Here is a 16,410-nt window from a genome sequence, read left to right as displayed (position 1 = left end):
AGAGGTCTTCAGGATGAGCACAGTACACTTTGCAAAAGCATAATAGTGTTCTATGAAATAACATTTAAAATAATTTTTGTAATAAAACATTCCTAATGTGCAGAAATCAGAACTTGTTTTAATATAAAACACCAGGCTTCAAAGAATGTGCTGTGTGTGACACGATTGTCTCCTGGAGCTGTGCATTGCTCTTTTGCCAATACAAGTTTTCCCATGTTCTTCCAAGTTCTGAGGAGCCCAATACTTCTTCAGTTTATTCACATCAGTCACCTGGAACATTTATTGAGTGTCAAGCACTATATATCATGAGCTCTAGGTGCAACAGTTAGCAAGACAAAGTCCCTACTTTTGTGAAGTCTGCGATATATTAGTTAGCAAGACACAGCCCCTACTTGTGTCAAGTCTGCAATCTATGTTGATGATACTAAGTACATCTGTGCTTGGTTTTGTTTAGGCATTTTTTTAAAAAAAGGAAAAAATAGTGGTCCTCTGTATTTATACTTTGAGGTTCAAATATTTATAATTATAAAACTTGTTTAGGAATTAGAAAAAGATACACAGGTGAACTGATTGGACTCTGCTTTTACAACAGGGCTGCAGGGTGATAAGGGAACAGCTACTGCAAGACACATAACAATAAATCAGAAAGGAATCTGAATGAATCACTGTAACTGAGGAAGCCAATTACTACATCTGGGCATTAAATTGTGCCTTTCGGGGTCCTGGCACTAAGAAAACATTTAGAACACCTTTTTCCATTTTCTGACCAAAAAAAAAAAAAAGGACAAAACCGCTTTTACACAAAGAAAATATTTTTCCTGGAAGTAGAACCAAGCTGAGTCAACTTGGGTCTTCATAGAAACTATAATGGTAACGGAGTGGATAAGACTCCCAGCTACTATTCTGCAAAGGATACAGCAGCATTGTTTAAACTGAGGCTTAATTGCTGATGAGCTGTGAAGTCAGATGGCCTCACAGTGAGCTGCTCAATTATGAAATCCTTGCGAGGGTCATTATCCTGGGATTTTATTTTCAAGTGCATGTGCTACTTTTATAATAATAAACAATTACATATCATGAATTCAGTGTCTGAGTTACAGGTTCAAGAACAGTCGTTTCAGTGGGTAGTACATGCTATCTATTTTAAATCCTTAAGTTTTAAAATATATATGTATTTCAAAATGTACAATAAATCCTATTAAATATTATTTATAACATATTAATATTTATAATATTAAATATTTAAATAAATCCCATATATTTATATTTATCTCCCCTGTAGATAACAGGAAAATCTAAAACATTCAAAGATTCATTCCAATACCCATCAGTCAAAATCCTTCTTTCAGGGCTGGGGAGATAGCTCAGCTGGTAGAGTGCTTGCCTCAGAAGCACAAGGCCCTGAGTTTGATCCCCAGTACCACAAAAAAAAAAAAAAAAAAAAAAAATCCTTCTTTCAAACAATATTACATATGTGACCTTGTACATGGCAGGGGGAAATGACATGAATTTGTAGTGGCATTTTATTTGCTAATAAAATGCACATTAAAAGTACACAAAAGGGCTGGGGTTGTAGCTTAGAGGTAAAGCACTCATCAAGTACATGTGAGGCACTAAGTACAATCCTCAGCAATACGTTAAAAAATTAATAATTTTTTAAAGTAGACAAAAATTATTCATTATCTAAAAGGTTCTTTTAAAATATTTTTATAGTTTCTAATATAAATTAGCTTGTCATTACCAAAGGGGAAAATTTCTACTGAATTTGAAAGTTATTACAATTAGGTTTAATTGAAAAAATATTGGTATATTTGTGATTTAAGATGAGGGCAGACCAGAGCAACCTTGAAGGGTTTTCCCTACTGGCTGTGTCTAGGTCACCCTCTGGTCCCACCCCAGAGGGCATGTGTTCATTCCATCCATACAGAGCAGTAATCCACACCACACCACTGTTTGTGCTATGTTAATCAGTGTTCTTTGCTCAAAAAGTGGAAAATGATGAGACGTTATCCAAACCAAGCTAATTCCAGTCTTCCCTGGAATTTTTTTTTTTTTTTCCTTAAACAAATCCTGCAATAGAGATTCCTTGTTTTCTGTTTGTTTGTTGGTTGGTTTTCTTGTTGTTGTTTGGTACTGGGGATCAAACCCAGGGATACTTAACCACTAAACCACATCCCCAGCCCTTTTTTGTAGAGAAAGGGTCTTGCTGAGTAGCTTAGATCCTCACTAAGTTGCTGAGGCTGGCTTTGAACTCTTGATCCACCTGCCTCAGCCTCCCAAGCAGCAGAGATTCCCTTTTATTCTTGTTTTAGGACTAGTAAGATGCTGGAGGCCACCAATGATCTGACAGAAACAGTGTGTGCAGTAAAAAAAAAAAAAAAAAAAAAAAAAAAAAAAGTCACACTTCAGAAAGAAGAAAATATAACAGATGTGTCTTCAGTTCCAAAATCTGAGAATACCAGAGCTCTCTCATTTCCCCTAACAATTCATTTATCTTAAAGTCCACTGCAAGATCCTTCCAAGACATCATACATTTTGAGCATGTAATTTCTTCAAATCCACTACTAATTTTCTTAGTGGTTACATGACTGTCAAGATCATCTATTTCACCTTGGTTAAGTTTTGGTAGTTGGCAGTTCTTGACACCTTGGTTTCACTGTTTTTTAGCTGGCAAATTTATGAGTGTGAAGTTCTCCCTTATTTCTCCTTTATGGCTATGTGATCTTTAATATTGGCTCACTTCATTTCTGATAACAGTAATTTGTGTACTTTTTCTTAGTTTTGCTAAGTTTATAAATTTTATTTTTTGCCCAGAACCAGCTCTTTGCTTCACTGATTTTTCTCTATTTTTCTTGTATTTCCATTTCATCCACTTCTGTTTTTTTTTTTTCCCTTCCTTCTACTTGCTTTGGGCTTATTTTCCTCTTTTTTTCCACTGAATTCTTAAGAATTAAGGTTATTGATTGGAGCTTTCTTCACTTTTAAATAAAACATTTAGTGATATAAAATTCACTCTCAGAACTGCTTTATCTGCACCCAACTTATTTTGATACATGTATTTTGTTTTCATTCAGTTTTATGTATTTTTATTTCCCTTATAAACCCATCTTTGATCCATTTATTATTAAGAAATGCAAGATTTCATTTTCACCTATTTGGAGATTTTCCTGTTATCCATTATGGATGCTAGTTTGACTTCACTGTGATCAGATAATACACTCTGCATGAACTTGATTGTTTTAAATGTAAAGTTTGCTCTACAACCCAAACTGTACTGTGTCTTGGCAAATGTCCCATGAACTCTTGAGATGACTAGAAGACTAGAAGATTCTATTGTTAGGTGGAATGTTCTAGAAATGTCAATTAGGTCTTGTTGGATAATTGGGTTGTTCATACCTTCTGTATCCTTGCTGATTTTCAGTCTCGGCAGTCATCCGTTTGGGTTTAACATGCAAGTCCTTGTTAAATTTGTGGGTTGTGGTTCCAATGACAGCTTGATTTCAGAGTCTTTGGAGTGTTCTTTAATCTACTCCACTTATCTACTGCCAATGGGGCTGCCTCTGATCACTGCTGGTGCTGCCCAGGAAGGTTTCCCCTGGCCTGGCTCCCTGCATCTCTCAACACAGGAAGTGGAGATGCTCATGCCCACAGATGGAAGGGCTTCCCTGGCTGGTTCTGCACCTTAGGGTGCAGGAAGGGAGTCCCAAGTTCATGGGACACAAAGAGGTTATATGGCTGAATCATTTGTGGGGTAGGATCCCACTAGCTAGGTGCTTCCCAGAAACCCAGATGTCTCTCACTGGAAAGGGACTTCTCCTGGCCCCTTAATGTTAGAGAAGCTCCTATCGGACCACCTTGTAGATGTGCAAGGCTTGTTCCTGTTCCATCCAAGGAAGGAAGGAGGCTCCTTTGGGCTGCCTTGGTTGCTAGTTCAGAGGTCAGGAAATGCCAAATATGCCTTTTCTGTTGGATGAGGGAACATGATATGCCCTGCCATTGTATTGATGCTTTGCTCCTCAGGGACCAAACTAGCTTGATCTCTTCCTATCACCTTTGATATTCCTGGTTCTTTGTTTTTTATCTTATTTCCAGGGCATATTATTTTACTTAATAAGGAGAAGAAAAGAAAAAGAGGTCTATGCCATCTTGTCCAAACTAGAATTTTCAATTTTCTAAATTTTCGACACTGAGCAAATTCTAAGCCTCAGATTCATCACTAGAAAATAGTTGCTTATTTTCTAATATTCTCTGCCATGAATATTAAACAGACAACACATGCAAAGCTCTTAATTCACCACTTCCTTCCATGAAGTAAGTACTCAGAAAATGGCAGCTATCTTTGCACAATATAAAACAATTATTAAATTTTGTCAAGAAACAGAAAAGATAATAAAGGAAATCCATCAAATTATACTTCTACACTTAAATTTTCTTATATTTCCCTATTTTCCAAATGCTGTATAACAGGTTTTTGATTAAGGATTTAAAAATCTTCAGGAAAAAATATAAACATATACCTTATCATTCCTTAAGGTAATTATTTACAAACTTTCCATACAATCTTCAGATAAAGGGAGGAAGATCATGAATGCAACACTATCCTAACTTACCTGTCACTTCTGGGCTTATGAAACATCAGAAAAAATTAATGAATAAGGGCATTAGATGCTGCTTTGTTCTGAGAATATAATGATTATTTCAAAGTCTTTCATTTCCTTTGACCCCTAGAATGGCCTAATTAGCAAAATGCATGACAGCTGAGATAAATGGCTCAATATGATTCACGGCCATGAATAAGTTAAGATCCTACCCTGTGGTCAGTACGGCATAGGAACATTGCCAGGAATCAAACAAAAAGAAGGGAACTCTCTAAAATGTGGTCCAGTGAAATACATATTACTTTCAAAGGAAAACCCATGTATTATCAACTTGTATTAACAAATTCTGCCTTCCTGTCACACTGTCGGCACAGAAGAGAGGAGAGAAGAGGTAGGGAAAATCTGTTTATATTTGACAAATGGCACAGATGAGCAAGCACTCATGCAAGGAACATCTACTGAGGGCCTGGGACCTCGACCGCCAGCAACCAGAGGGACCAACGGGTTGTGATCTCTCACTTAGGAATTGTACTGCAGCAAAACCTGAATGACAGAGGCCATGAAATCAGTTCTTTATTTCTCAAGTTAAAGAGTTTTTAAAAGCATGATAACATGATTCACAGTTTCCAAGTCTAAATAACTTCCTTAAGAAAAATTCTTTAATTAAAAAAACTTAAATTTAAAAGTTGTCTACTGTATGAAACTACTAAATTTAGATGGGAATGTGAGGTCAGTCAACCTGATGTTCTTGGTTTTAGTTTCGATAGATTTAATTCTAGGAGGAAAGGGGGAGGGGGGAGGCCTGAAGCAGCATGTAAGCAAGGTCAAAGATAAAGTGATTTAAAACTTAGCACAAGAGTATAACAACATGCACAACTAGCATAATCTGAACATTGTGTCCAACTTTAGGTTTAAATGACCTGTGAAGTGAGGGTGAAACTACTGTTGATGATTCCCCATTTGGGATCAAAAACAACCAGGGTAATTTTGGCTTATCATATTATATATGAACATGAATAATTCATTTTATTTCAAATACCAGAAAATAGTACCCGGACACTCATTTTAAATAATTCATCTACCTATCAGGTACTCATATATTAAGGTAATATGACCTATATTAATAAATATTGCATTATAAACACACGTGTTTTCTTTTTTTTTTTTTTTTTTTTAGCCCAGAGGTGCTTAACCACTGGGTCACATCCCCAGTCCTTTAAAAAAATATTTTATTTAGAGACAGGATCTCACTGAGTTGCTTAGGGTCTTGCTAAATTGCTGAGGCTGGCTTTGAAGTCACGATCCTCCTGCCTCAGCCTCCCAAGCTGCTGAGATTACAGGCATGTGCCACTCACCTGGCTTTTCTTTTCTATTTTTTTCTTTTTTTTAATCTTTTGACTGGGTTGTACCTCCTGTAAAACATCTACTTCTGGTAAGTAATATGGTAAACAAAATACAAAAGAACAACAAGAAAAAAGAGTTAATATCTTTTAAAAATTAATTTGCATGATATAAAAGTTGGTTAGATCCTGAAATAGGCTATCCTTTCTCCTACAGTGCTTAGAAGAAAAAAATATTAATAGCTGGTTGACTTTACTCAACACTGTTATAAAATCTATTGAAATTTTCCTTTTTTTTAAACAACTGAGATTGACAGAAGGTTTAAACTAAGCTAATACATTAATATGAAGGTTTCAGAGCAATACTGCAAAAATTATAAATTTCTTAGATTGAATAGAGTGAAACATTTCCTAGAAATATCAAATCATGAAAATTAGAGGAAATATGACAAGAGTTCTTAAAAGAAATCTTTTTTATACCATCACTTGTCATGGTAAACTATTAATATCACACAAAGCATTTCAAATTTTGCTTTATATTTTAATGACTATAAGAAAATTTCTGAACACATCTGTCAAGTCGATATAATTATCCTTATAAGAGACTTCCTAACCTGTTCTACATGTTCTGAGAGTTCACTGTTATAAGCCATTATCCAGGATTAGGGATAAAGAAGAAGCTAAGGAAAGGAAAGGACAAGAAATATCCCAGTTCATCAAGTAAAGGCATAACAGTAAGTATGCAGCAGTAACCAAGGAGAGGCTGAGGGTAAGCGGGACATGAGGTACTTGCATTACAGCCAAGTTTTGTCACAGCTGCTCTGACCAAATCCCTGACATCTTGTACAATACTAGTAATTCTTACTCTTGCCAAAATAAATTGATTTTAAGTATATTAACTCATCTGAAGATAGCACTTAAAAGAGAGGAAAAATGCAAGCAAGATATTTGTGTATCTCAAATATACATATATTATATACATCATGTGTATATAGATTTGAGATATACATATTGAGATACACAGCTCTATGTATATCTGTATATAGAAAAGTATATATGCATGTGACTATATATGTTGATATATAAAGCTATAAGTTTATGTTGCCTTTCCAAATACCATTATCATTTGACAATTGTGCTGATGTTCACAAATTTATTATAGACCTTTAGGTTACATGTTTTTACATGCAAAAGTAGGAAACTGTAAATGAATCTGAATTATTTTACTTCAGTGTTGCATGCACCAAAAATTTTTTTCTTTCCCCTTTATGGCTAAATTTTGGCTTGAGGAAAGAGTTGGCCTATGCATTAAAAACAAAAACAAACAAAAAAAAAAGTCATTGTTCAGATCTCTGTTTACATATTAGTTGGTTTATAGTAAGTAAAAGGAACATAGTAACGGTGCCCTTATATGCATTTAGAAAGCCACTTACATGGCTGGGTTGTGACTCAGTGGTGGAAAGCTTGCCTAGCATGTGTGAGGTACTGGGTTCGAGTCTCAGTACCATGTATATATGAGTAAATAAAAAGTAAAAGTCCATCAACAGCTAATAAAAAATATTAAAAAAAAAGAAAGTCATTTACAGAAAGCTACAACAGTGGTATATTGTTCTGGGTCAATTTAAAAAGAGTCCTGCAATAATCTTCAGCTTATTTATAGTGTAATAATTCAAGTCAATATTAAAAGTAAAAACAAAACCAAGAACCCCAGTGCAAAGAGCAGAGAACTCTACCCACAGGATCCAAACACACCAAATTCAGTCTCCTGTGCACTATTCATGACACATCTCTATCCTATTTTGCACTGAAGACTGTAAGAAATAAAACACCCTACCCTGAAAGGAAATAACTTTGATTTTTTCCATTTACACAAGAGATTATATGTAACATATTATATTATTTAAAATATTTTACTTAAATAAAATAATCCATTAATAAATGTGATGAATTCAAACTAAAAAGCTTTTTTCTCAGCAAAGGATATAATCAATCATGTGAAGAGAGAGACTACAGAGTGAGAGGAAATCTTTTGCACACTTAAGAGCACTTATGTCCAAAATTTATAAAGAATTTACAAAATTTTACACCAAAAATACAAAGAACCCAATTAATAAATGGGCCAAGGAACTGGACAGATACTTTAGAGAAGAATATATACAGGCCATTAATAAATATAACAAAAAGTGTTCAACATCTCTAGTAATTAGAAAAATGCAAATTAAAACAACTCTAAGATTTCATCTTACTCCAATCAGAATGGCTATTATCAAGAACAGAAACAATAATCGTTGTTGGTGTGGATGTGGGGGAAAAGGCACAGTTGTACGTTGCTGGTAGAGTTGCAAATTGGTGCAGCCAGTCTGGAAAGCAGTATGGATATTCCTCAGAAAAGTTGGAATGGACCCACTATTTGACCCAGCTCTCCCACTCCTCGGTTTATACCCAAAGGAGTTAAAATTAGCATACTACAGTAACACAGCCACATCAATGTTTATAGCAGCTCAGTTCATAATAGGTAGATTGTGGAACCAACCTAGATGTCCTTCAACAGATGAATGGATAAGAAACTGTGATATATATACACAATGGAATATTATTCAGTCATAAAGAATAATAATATTATGGCATTTGCAGAAAAGTGGATGGAATTGGAGAATATCATGCTTAGTGAAATGAGCCAATCCCAAAAAAGCAAAGGCCAAATGTTTTCCCTGGTAAGTGGATAATGATATACATAATGGGGGTGGGGAGGTAGAGGGTGAGAGAAGAATGGAGGAAATTTAGATTACCTAGAGAGAAATGAGAAGGGGGAGGGGGAGGGGTATGAAAGATGGTGGAATGAGGCAGACATCATTACCCTATGTACATGTATGATTACATGAATGGTAAGAATCTACATCATGTGCAACATAGAAATGAAATGATGTACCCCATTTGTGTACAATGAATCAAAATGCAGTCTGTAAAATTTTTTAAAAATTAAAAATAAATAAATAAAATAATCCATAAGGAATTCTACGTATATCAAATAATCAGAAAGATGTTTTCACCTCAATACTGTCTCATATTGGTTACAGAGATAGATACAAAAATCATGTCTAATAAAAAAATAATACTGATCAACCCTTTGGTGCCATCCTTGAAAAGAGTGCCCCCTCCCAGGAAGACTAGAACTGAGAGGCCACACTCCATAACCTTCAGAATGAACTCAGCAAATTCTGGATCCCATCAAGAACTGTACACATGAAAGATATCAAAAGACAGAAGCAAGCCTCAGTACATTACTTTTCTTACACAGTTTGGAAATAGGTTGCTCTTCAATTGAAAAGGTAACAGAAAGTGACAGAAGTCAAGGAAAAGCAAAGTCTACCAAGGGAAGCAACTTCTGAGGCACAAGAGAAAACCTGACTGTTGCTGTCCCTAGTTACTGGACTGTAACACAGGTCTCTGACTAATGCCAGAGAAGGAGGTTTTTGAGGTCAAAGAAGTGATATTTTCTTCATGAGCATATTAGTACATCAATCTGCAACAGATAATAAAAATACAAACTGTTAATTTCAGGTTGCACAGGAAGCCCTAGATTATAGGGCTGAAGCATGAAGATGCTTCAGTTAACAACAGAGACCATACATGATGGTCTCCCATGAAACTGTAGCAGAGCTAACAATTTCTATCATCTGGTGATGTGGAAAAGGTCCTGATATGGTAGCACAATGCATGTTTGCTGCTGATGCCAGTTACTTTTCATAAATGTATAGCACACACAACTACATACAGTACCTAATGCTGGATAATGACAATAAATGACTAAAACTGCTTTTTGTATTTACAATATACTTTTATCATTATTTGAGCATATACTCCTACTTACTGGGGGGGAAAAAAAAAAAAACACTTTATCATGAAAAAGTATGCCAGGTTATTCCGGAGCAGCCTCTCCCATCTCATCTTCTCCCCTCCTGAGGGCATCAAGAGGCCATGTCTGGCAATGTACACGTATTATCTAGTGTAAGGACATTCACAACAATGAAACCACACAATACGTTTCTCAGAACATTTCCCTGTTGTTAGGTGATACATAATGACACTTAACTGTGGGTAGAAAACTGGCAAAAGATATGGGAGATGAGGGTACAGTACTTCTCTAACAAATGATGGTCTGTTCTGAAGAGAAGAATAATGAGATGTAAATACCACAAAAGAATAAAGTCACTAAAATGTCACAGCCTTTCTGAAGAAAAATTTGAAAGTTTGTTTCAAAAGCCTTGAAAAATATGAATGAACTTACAACCAGAGTTTTCACTTCCAAGACATTGTTCAAAAGAAAATTATGGAGGACATGGAACCTTAATTCCCTTGGGCAGTTGCTCCTCCAGTACGCCAGGGATTGGAAAAACTACACTAGGCAAAGATCTTGCATCAAGATCAGGACTGAGGGCTGGGGTCATGGCTCAGTGGTAGAGCGCTTGCCTAGCACGTGTGAGGCACTGGGTTCGATTCTCAGCACCACATAAAAAAATAAATAAAGATATTGTGTCCATCTACAACTAAAAATATTTAAAAAAAAAAAAGATCAGGACTGAAATACATTAATGTGGGCGATCTAGCTCGAGGAGGGCAGTTATATAATGGCTATGATGAAGAGTATGACTGTCCCATTTTAGATAAAGATAGAGTATTTGATGAGTTAGAAAACCAAATGAGAGAAGACAGAGCTATTGTTGATTACCATGGTTGTGATTTCCTCCCTGAATGCTAATTTCATATAGTTTTTGTGTTGAGAACAGATAACAGTGTATTATACAAAAGACTTGAAACAAGGGGTTATGGTGAGAAGAAATTAAAAGATAATATTCCGTGTGAGATTTTTCAAGTTCTCTATGAAGAAGCCATAGATAGGACCCTACAAATAAGAAATTGTGCATCAACTGCCCAGCAATAAACCAGAAGGACTAGAAGATAATATAAATCAGATCTTGAAAACACTGAGCAGTGGGTCAAAGATCTTAACACTTGACTAGCCACTTTACAGTCACTCTTATTGATACCTCTATGCCCACTTCATAGAAATTTCCCACATACCAGTAAATACTATTAAAATCTTGTTGTAGGCCCACTGGGTACATAATGTAAACATTTGTGCCTGAGTCTCTTTTTCTCCACAGGAAAGCTAAACAATCTCAAATATAAATGAATATAATGTTAAAAGTAAAAATTGTCATTTAATGCTTCAGTTATTAAATAATAAATATGACCAAAGGAGTATTATAAAAGAAAATACAGATGATTTATTAAAATAAAATCATCAAAAAAAGAGAAAATTATGAATTTACTTTCAAAACAGACTTAAGGATGTTCATCACAGCATTGTTTAATATAAAGATAAAAAAATGAAAGCAACCAAATATTAACAAAAGAAAATTTTTCTCTTTTCTCTCCTTTCTGAAATCTGACTTCTAAAATCTGTCAGATTTCAGAAATGTAGGAAAATAGCTACAGCAACACAGACCTATGTACAAATACTTCCTCTATCACTTGAATATTTTTATAACATTTTGACTAATTTATTTGAAATTAATTTTGGACACAGAGTGAGAAGTGTGTCTAAAATTATTTTCTTCCAGATATATAGTCAATTGTGAATAAACCATCTTTTCTAAACTGATCTTTACCAGTTTTACCATATCTCAGATATTCATTCATACACATGTAGATCTCTGACCTATTCAGTTGATCTACATCAATGCTAAATCACTTAATTGTGGCAAATTTATAACTTAATTGTGGAAAATTTAAAGTACACAGTACATGGATTACAATTGTCTCACAATGTAATTTTTCAATTTGATAGCAGAACCTTGGATTTATTTTCCATTGTTACTTCAGAAACCATACAGTATGTGTTTTAAAGAATGAAAGGAGAGTGTGGTGGGAGAAATTGGCTATGCTTTCAATTACATTCTTCAACAAGAATATGTGGGTCAACATGATCAGAGAAGGTTCTGAGGAGGAGATGACCAGGTAGAAAGGAAAAAAAAAAAAAAAAAAAGCAGCAAAAAGTTAACTTTTAAGACTGAAATGCATCTTCATGAAAAGGGAATGAAGAATGGCCAATGTATTATTTTTTCCAATGGCTTCTGTTTTGTTTTTGAGGTGGCATCTCACTATTCTGTCCAGAATGGTCTTGAACTCTTGGATCCTCCCACTTCAGTCTCCAAAGTAGCTGGAGCTATAAGCATGCACCACTTCATCCAGCAGACCACTTATGTTCTTGGTTTTCCATTTTGTTTCCTTTAGAAGAACTGAAGTTCTATCTAAAAAAGTAAGACATATGTAGGAAATATATAAGGTGATCCAGAGAGCTGGTTAATAAGACAGGTCAAGGATACAAGGTCAGAGATTCTCAATCTTTCTCAAGTATGAAAGTGTGGATCAGTTTCATTTTACTATAACAAAGCATCTGAAATAACTGACTTATAAAGAGAAAAGATTTGTTCTGGCTCACAATTTTGGATGTTCTTGTCCATGATCAATTGGCCTCATGGTTTTGGTACTGTAGTAGCACATCTTGGCAGAAGCACATGTTGAGGAAAACCCACTCAAACCACAAGCCAGGGAGCAAAGAGAAAGAGGAAGGAGCCAGCATTGCACCATCCCCTTTGAGGAACAAGCTACCAATGACCTGAGGATCTCCTTCTAGGCCCCATCTCTCAAAGGTCCCACCACTTCCCAACACCACCACCCTAGAGACCAATCCCTAATACACAGGCCTGTGGGAATTTCTTTATTATGCCAAAAATCTAAATAGAATCCATATGGTATGAAGTGACCAATTTGTATTGATTAAAAATAATATTTAATAAAACACTATTACAATTGCAGCAAGCATGTGTTACATTAACCAAGAAGGTAGGTATTACATATGGGTGCACTTCACTGTCTATTACCCAGATAATCTTTGCCCAAAATAAGTTTAAAAATCTCAATTTTATTGTCAAAAATGATTTATGCTTACCACATAACTTTCTGTGCCCTATACAATTAACTCATATCCCTATCCAACTCAAATATAATAATTATGACTATTAAACTATAATTTTTTCTAATCTTAAATATTTGGCTATTAAAGCACTTAGTGTAAAAATTTTAATATTATATACTTAATGTTAATTTCTAAATGTACTATTAAGTATAATTTTAAAGTAAGGGTTAAACCATAATAAAAACTATCTAAAACTCTAAGACAACAAGATCATACACCATAAAAGTAAAATGCTATTGCTAGTTAATTATGTATGAACTACATTTTTAATCTCAAGATTATAACATTTTTGTGATTTCAAAGATTTTCCTCCTTTCCATAATTGGCTAAAGGAAGAGTGTGGGTAGATGACTTTATCTTTTTGATATTTGTATATACAATATTATACATTTGTTGAGAGGATGAGTTTAAAATGCTGACAAAATGAATAATTTTATACTCTCTATAAACTCTTTAAGAGGTAGGTAACCTTAGACTGAGTCCAAAAATGGATAAACATAATTTAAAATGCATCAACACCACAGATTTCTAGGTCCCCAACCATCACCTACACAAGAGAGCTCCACCAAGAAGAAAGGCGAGGGTCTTCTGCAAAGCGATGCCTTTAATAGGCAAGTTCAGCAAGGCCTGCCCTCGGCGGTCCACCACAACCTTCCTTCCTCTACATTCTTCACATCCATTCATTCGTTTGGCACTGGTCTCTTGTTCCTTCCATGCCCCCATCTTCCACTAACTAATATAATGCCATGTGAATTTTGAATGTAAAACATGTATTCATGGTTCATAATCTATAGGGCGTTACACTCCTACAACATCACTGTTGTAAAAATTGCTGTTAGTGTACAATTTCACCTGATCTTCCATGAGGACAACTGTGACCTTTATTTTCCACAAGGATTAGAGGGGCTGAGCATTAAACAATGTCAAAGGTTACTAAGTGGCATCATGGAGAGTCAAACCTGTAATTACTTACTGTCTTCTGGTTCTCTTACCACGTTGCTTGTCAAAGGGTAATCCTCAGACCAGCACAATATGATCATCCCAAGGAAAGAGATATAAATTCTTGGGCCCCAACCAGTACCTAAGGCAACAGAAACTCTGGGAATTGGGGCCTCCAGTTAGCTCTAATTTACTTTCAAGTTTGAGAATCAAAAGAATCTTAAGTCAAATTATTTGTCTAATTACATTCAGTAATTTCATAATAAAAATTGTAAAGAATGTCAATATGTTATTAAAGCCTTTAAAGGACTCTGATTATACTAATTTAGGTATTCTTAGTAATTCAAAGAAATGAAATTAAAACACATAGAACAAAAAACATGTATTTGGTACAAATGTATATTTCCCTTTTGTAATCTCAGAACTATCCTATGACCCCTCCTACATGGCCTCACCAAAATTAAAAGAGCAGTGGCCATAAATTTGAGAAATGCCATCTTGCTTTAGCTGTTTCCACCAGGACCATTCCCTGTGCCAGGTGCAGCCTCATGAAATGCTGAGTCAGCAGAGAACTGCAGGCACCAGGGGCAGGAGGACCAACATCTGGTCCATGAATTCATTCTAAATCCACTTGGTGACTGCGAACTACCTGCTAGGCACAGTGGATGCAGAAATGGCCCCTTGTCCTTGAAGAATTCACATTGAGTGGGAATACATGTAAATAAGTAGAATTTGAAAGAAGCCTTGAAGGATGAAGAACAACAGGTGTGGACAGCTATAAGGAAGACAACAACCCTATCATGCTAGAATTGACCTCACATGGATCTTTTCTTTTTCCCAAAATTTCACTTCAATCTTGGCATAAAATTGGCCATTAATATGAGACCATTCAACATTTTTCCATAGTGTTTATTTGGTACATTGCTATTTTTCTAACCCCTTCATTGATCACATGATATGTCTCTGCCTTCTGTCCTTTTGCCCATCCCTAATAGCTCTGATCCCAGTTATTCTCATTCTGCACAGTATGGAAATACACTGAGCAAGGCTGTTCATTCAACATTAAAACCCCTTCTAAAGTTGGCTTAGGTTAGAAGATGCTTTCTGAGCGATATGGTGCCAATCTCACTGCACAGCACAGGAGCCCAGTTTCCCTCTCAAATGTGTCAGGATGATAATCCCCCAACCCTGAATCAGAAATGGTCCCTTGCTATAGGCAATGAAATGCAGAAGTTTTAAGAGTCAGGGAGATTATCTACAGAGCTAAAGATATAGATATCTCTGCTGTACTTCTTTTCCTGTGACACCTATCAGCAACATGAGATGGCAGCTGCTCCATGAGGCTCCATTCTTGAGTGGCTTCAGTGAGCAGAAACCCTCCACCCAACTCATACTGGCACGTATCCTAGGCATGAAATAAACTTACTTTAAGCCACTAAGCTATTAGGATTGTTCAATGATATAGCATGACCCAGTTTCTCTGAATTTTTCACCATTTAATCCCAAAATCTGCTTTGATACAAAGACAAATATCAAAACCAGATGAGCTATCAATGTTCATTCTGAACTTCTAAAAGTTAAAACTTAGAATCAATGATCTATTTTTCCTAAAAGTTACCTTGGAAACTCACTAAGCCAATATTCCAGTGAAGAAACTGAGGCCCAGAAACAGGCAGTGATTAGGAAGGGTCAAGGTCCTCACTTGGACAGGCAGGCTCAAGTCACCTTGGCAGATTCCCAGTGCAGTGCTCTCTGCATACCCACGCTGCCTCTGAGGGTGGCAGGCATAGCTCCTTGATCCATGCCACTTACTATGCTTTTCCTGACAAAACGGGTTCTTCTCTAAATTAAGTTACACCAGAAAAATGTCTTTTAAATTATTTTGGCAGTTATAAACTGTTGAGAACCAAGACAAATACATATGGTTTCTGGAAAATGAAGAATTCTTACAGAACTAGGCTAGAAAATTTATAGGCAGTCAAGCATGTCTTCGCAGGCATTTAAAAATGAAATTGATGCTATAAAGGCCAGATAGTCAAAAGCATTTACGAAAAAGAAAAGCCAAGGATAACACAATTTATGAGGAAAATAATTCAAATATAAAAACTATCCAATTGTTATGGTTGAGGAAGGAATTAAACAAGTTGAACAGTAGTAGCATAGATATCTAGTGATAATAATCAATGAGTGAATAAATGATCATTTGTCAAAAATAAAGTCCTTCTTAAGGATAAAAACAAAAACTTCACAGAACTCAGATTGCTATTGGTGTTTTCATTATCAGGTAATCAACAAATGAATATATTCAAGTAATTTAGAAGCTAATGTTAATGAGATGTTCTGAAATGATCATCCATTTGTACAGCTTACACCAAAAGTAAAGTCCACATAACTTCTGCTTGTGTCCATGAGAAAGTGCAACACAACTGTACTCAGCAGAGATCTGCTTGCTGAGAAATACACTGAATGTCATTCCAAACCTCAGAAGCAA

The 16,410-nt window shown here is 35.5% G+C and overlaps 1 protein-coding gene and 1 pseudogene across 1 annotated transcript in view; one reads left to right on the top strand and one right to left on the bottom strand.

Annotated features, from left to right (window-relative positions):
* Sdk1 (sidekick cell adhesion molecule 1) overlaps positions 1-16,410 on the bottom strand; it is an 881,670-nt gene that overhangs the window by 584,073 nt on the left and 281,187 nt on the right. The gene's annotated exons all lie outside the window — the stretch shown is intronic.
* LOC124970615 (adenylate kinase isoenzyme 6-like) lies at positions 10,217-10,955 on the top strand (annotated as a pseudogene).

Source organism: Sciurus carolinensis, chromosome 18, assembly GCF_902686445.1.
Source record: "Sciurus carolinensis chromosome 18, mSciCar1.2, whole genome shotgun sequence".
NCBI classification, from domain to species: Eukaryota; Metazoa; Chordata; class Mammalia; order Rodentia; family Sciuridae; genus Sciurus; species Sciurus carolinensis.
The sequence above is the reverse complement of the archived record's forward strand: the minus strand, read 5'-3'. Positions and strand labels throughout refer to the sequence as shown.